This window comes from Amblyraja radiata, chromosome 38 (assembly GCF_010909765.2).
Source record: "Amblyraja radiata isolate CabotCenter1 chromosome 38, sAmbRad1.1.pri, whole genome shotgun sequence".
NCBI classification, from domain to species: Eukaryota; Metazoa; Chordata; class Chondrichthyes; order Rajiformes; family Rajidae; genus Amblyraja; species Amblyraja radiata.
The window spans coordinates 6,225,774-6,230,899 of NC_045993.1; the positions used below are offsets into that span (position 1 = coordinate 6,225,774).

At 45.5% G+C, this 5,126-nt stretch overlaps 1 non-coding gene across 1 annotated transcript; it reads right to left on the minus strand.

Moving 5' to 3' along the window:
- Positions 1 to 830: 830 nt before the first annotated feature.
- Positions 831 to 903, minus strand: trnag-ccc. The gene has a single exon. It is a non-coding gene; the product is annotated as a tRNA-Gly (tRNA).
- Positions 904 to 5,126: the final 4,223 nt, after the last annotated feature.

Below are 5,126 nucleotides of genomic sequence, written 5' to 3' on the forward strand. Positions count from 1 at the left end.
TACGACCTCGTGGCGACCATGATGAGAGTATGAATCAAGGGCAAACTAGGTCGCAAATTAGGTTGTGAAGGTGGGACAGGGGCTTCAGCAAGAGATGAGTGCAGGTTGACCCAAAGGGAACGACTTCGACTGGGGTCAAAGTCATTAAAATGAGAACAGATGGATGAAGGTGTTTTGAGAGAGGATCGCTTAAGGAAGAATGTTTGTATTTTCTCACACTGTCCAGAGAGTTCATGCCAGATTGTAGGTCTGGGGTTAGATTTCTTATTGTCAAGTCAAACTCAAGTCAAGAGCGTTTTATTGTCATATGTCCCAAACAGAAGAATTACATTCTTAGAGGAGGTCTGCAAAATGATGGCCTGGTGCTCATATGTGGGGTCATGGTCCAGGAATGGGGAGGAGATCTTCGACGGCTGGCTCCTGGCATCAGTGCGGCACAGGTCAGCTCGACACACGCCTGTCTATCAATGAAATTCTTACTTACGGCAGGCAACAGAACATGTAAACATAGTACTCTTGTAAAAAATGAGGCAGAGACAGCCAGAGACAGAAAGAGACAGAAAGAAAGAGAAAGAGAAAGAAAGAAGAGAGAGAGAGAAAGAGAAAGAAAGAGAATGATAGAAAGAGAGAGAGCGAAAGAGAAAGATACAGAATGCAGACATAGTTCTCAGCATTGTAGCGCGTCAGTTCCATAGACAAAGTCCAATCCTATCAATCTCATTCCCTTCTCCATTTATATTCCTGCAATCCATAGATTCTCCATGTCCTGGTCTCTGGCGCTGTAAGGCAGCAACTCTACTGCTCTGCCACTGTACCGCCCATAAACTCACCACCCCAGGTGAGGCTCAAACCCACAACCCCTGGCTTGGGAGGCCAGTGTCTTATCCATTAGGCCACTGGGGCTGTTGGATTTAGTGGAAAGATTTTTCATTATGGCTGATATCTGGAACTCACTGCCAGAGGGGGGAGTGCAATCACTACATTTAAGAGGCACTAGGCAGGCATTTAAATAAGCAACAAGTAGAATCATATGGACTATGGGATTAGAGTGGGTGGGCAATAAAAGGGTCAGCATGGTCGAGGTGGGCTGAAGGGCCCGTTTGTGTGCTCGGATTTCAATTTGTCAAAAGAGCTAAATTGGTTAATCCCTAAATCATTCCAATGTCAGTCCGTGGCAAAGTCTGATCACAGGATGTTTTTGCCACCAGCTTTTTGGGGAATGAGGAAAATGTTTTGCAATGCTAAGTGCCGAGAAGAACTATTTGTGCTATCTGCACCGGGGAATAATTCACATTGGAAAATGCACGAGTGTGAGGATTGCTGAGATACTGAATGATGTTTAGTTTAGTTTAGAGATACAGCGCAGAAACAGGCTCTTGAGCCCACACCGATCAGCGATCCCTGCGTGTTAACACCAAAGATCCTATAGCGGAGCAAGATAGACCATTCCTGCTAAATGCAATGGGCTGATGTGTAGTACGCAACGGAGAGGAACGTGGGCCTTTTTTTCATCCATTTCAGTAACCGGACCCGACCCGACCCGCAGCGTAATCAACGTTGCGGGGGAACAGTTTGTGTTAATAAATTATATTTCTGAAAATGAAAAGATTTTTAGATACAAACTTTTATTTTTACGAGGATGTTTCCGTAACCGGCTTCCGTCTCCGCACTAGTATCTTTGCTCCGCTGTGGGAACTTTGGCGCAGAGACGGAAGCCGGTTACGGAAATGGAGCTGAAAATTACCCATGAATCTGCCCATGACCGTACTACGTCTTTTTCGTCAAGTGGTCTATCTTGCTTGCTATAGGATATTTGGTTAACACTATCCAAAACACACATACACACGAGTGACAATTTACATTTATACAAAGCCAATTAAGTCTTTGGAGTCTTTGGAGTGTGGGAGGATCTTGGAGAAAACCCACGCGGTCACGGGGAGAACTCTGTACAAACTCCGTACAGACAACACCCCTAATCGGGATCGAACCCGGGTCTCTGGCGCTGAAAGTGCTGTAAGGCAGCAACTCTACCGCTGCGCCACCGTGCTGCACGTGAATTTAATCCAAAAAAAAAGTACACTTAGATTAGATACACGGACTGCAAGGCAGTGTGAGCAAATACATGTGGGTAAAGGCATACCCACATCCCACCCTCCAGAAAATAGCTCCTGTGTCTCTGTGTCCACGTTTCCTTCACCAGTTTCAAGTTTATACTGCAGCAAACTCTGCCTTTAGTCTGAAGAAGGGTTTCAGCCCAAAACGTTGCCCATTTCCTTCGCTCCATAGAAGCTGCCTCACCCGCTGAGTTCCTCCAGCATTTTTGTCTACCTTTGTTACATAGTTAGTTTGATTTATTGTCAACTTAGTCAGAGGTACAGTGAAAAGTTTTTTGGTTGCAAGCTACCCAGTCAGCAGAAAGACTATACATGATTGCAATCAAACCGTATACAGATACAGGGTAAAGGGAATAACACTTAGTGTAAGATGAAGTCCAGTAAAGTCCGATTCAAGGGACGACACCAATGCAACGGTGAAAGCAACAGGTGTCCTAAACTTTCTGAGGCGCAACTTTCATCATTGTTCAACTTCTGTCAAGGAGAAGCTATACTTCACCCTCGTTAGACCTCATTTGGACTACGCAGTTGCAGCATGGGACCCATACACAAATAAAAACATTTCTTCCATCGAACGTGTCCAAAGACAGGCAGCTCGATTTGTTACTAACACCTATGAGAGAGAAGCGAGTGTCACCAAACTTCTGAATTCTCTGGGGTGGAACCCTCTCCAAGACAGACGTGAAGCTCACCGTTTGATCTGTTTTTACAAAATGTTAAATGGTCAGCTCGACATAGACTACAAGACCCACACCAAACCCAAATCAATTAGGAGCAGACGAGGGCATTCGATCCAATTTGTGATCCCAGCTACAAAGACAGATGTGTACAGCAATTTGTTCTTCCCCCGCACAATTAAAGCATGGAATAATCTCCACCCAACTATAGTTACCCAACCAGATGCAACTAAATTTAAAGTAGCTCTTTCTTCCCAATAACCCTTTCTTGCTTAAGCCCTCCCTTCACCACCTCCAGTTTAAATTCCATTTGGAATATTTTGGAGGACCAAGAAACCAAGAACCAAGAACCAAGAAACCAAGACAGTCACGGTGGCGCAGCGGTAGAGTTGCTACCTCACAGGGAATGCAGCGCCGGAGACCCGGGTTCGATCCAGACTACGGGTGCTGTCTGTACGGAGTTTGTACGTTCTCCCCGTGACCTGCGTGGGTTTCCTCCCACACAACAAAGACGTACAGGTTTGTAGGTTAATTGGCTTGGTAAATGTGAAAACTGTCCCCAGTGGGTGTAGGATAGTGTTAATGTGCGGGGATCGCGGGTCGGCACGGACCCGGTGGGCCGAAGGGCCTGTTTCCGCGTTGCATCTCTAAACTCAAAAACTAACGCAAGATAGTTCAAAAGTCTCCAATGAGGTAGATGGTAGGTCCAGCTGGTGATAGGATGGGGAGCGGCTTCAGTCAAACAGTGGAGGAGGTGAGAGTGGGCTGGGGGCAGGAGATTAGGACCACCCGAGGTCTAAAATGGATAGTGGTGCCGAGTGCAGTGTTGATCACATTGAGCAGTTTTATGCAATCTTGTACACCACATACAGTAACTGCACAAGCACCAAATCTGATCTAATCAAAAGCCAACACTGCAAGATGGTCACATCAAAAACCCTCAGCACACCACTTCAAACAGCTTCGAAGTTGGTGTTGCAGTTACAAAAGCCTTTGCACATATGAGAAGCGAATGTTAGAGTGGCACAAACTAAACCCCAATGAATGCACTGCCAATTTAAAGTACTGTATGTATGTCTCCAGAACAGCCAGAGAGCAGTGCTGAACTACTGAAGATAGACACAAAATGTTGGAGTAACTCAGCGGGACAGGCAGCATCTCTAGAGAGAAGGAATGGGCGATGTTTCTGGTCGAGACCCTTTTTGCTGTCGGAAGGAACTGCAGATGCTGGTTTAAACCGAAGATAGGCACAAAATGCTAGAGTAACTCGGAAGAAGGGTCTCCTAATCTTCTCCTGCCCCTGATAGCACAAATAATAACTCAGTAATCTTCTATCTTTATGCAATTCTTGTCCTGATCTAACCAGGGACTTTGAGCTCACTGTTGCACTAATGTAGATTGAAACTGAGCTGATAGATATTATTCACAATTACTACTGTAATAATTTGAATCTGCGCAGATTATGTCCTTAATATTTGGTTGACTAATTGGTCACTAAAAATTCTAACGTCGCTCTGTGCAGGAAGGAACTGCAGATGCTGGTTTATACCGAAGCTAGACACAAAGTACTGGAGTGACTCAGCGGGTCAGGCAGCATCTCTGGAGTAAAAGGATGGGTGACATTTCAGATCAGAAGGCTGTGGAATCAAGTCAGTGGATATCTTTAAGGCAGAGATAGATAGATATTTGATTATTACGGGTGTCAGAGGCTATGGGGAGAAGGCATGAGAATGGGGTCAGGAGGGAGAGATACAGTAGATCAGCCAAGAATGAATGGTGGAGTAGACTGGGTGGGACAAATGGCCTAATTCTACTCTTATCACTTATGACCTTACGATATAACGGGATATTTTCTGTCTGTTGCGTAGCTGGGGTATGGATTATTTAATAGACAGAAAATGCTGAAAACACTCAGATCAGGCAGCATCGGTGGAAAGAGAAATATAGGTAATGTTTCAGGTTCGAGATGATTCAAACAAAAGTGGGTTTGAACCATTCTGGCAACGAATCTCGGATATGAATGGTTCACTGCTTCCTTCTCCACAGCTGCTGCCTGACCGGCTGAGGTTTTTCCAGTTTATTCTGTTGTCTTTGTTGCCGATTTCAAGCCCCGACTGTTCAAAGTGGAGTAGGAGCATGTGGGATGGCATTGAGAAGTTTGGGAACACGCTGAAGTCCAGTGTAAACGCGCGCGCACGCACACTGCCCAAACTACGCATCTGGCAGCATCTCTGGAGAGAAGGAATAGGTGACATTTTGGCTCGAGACCCTTCTTCAGACTGATGTCAGGGGAGAGGGAGATACATAGATAAGGAGGTGTAAGGTGTGAAAACAG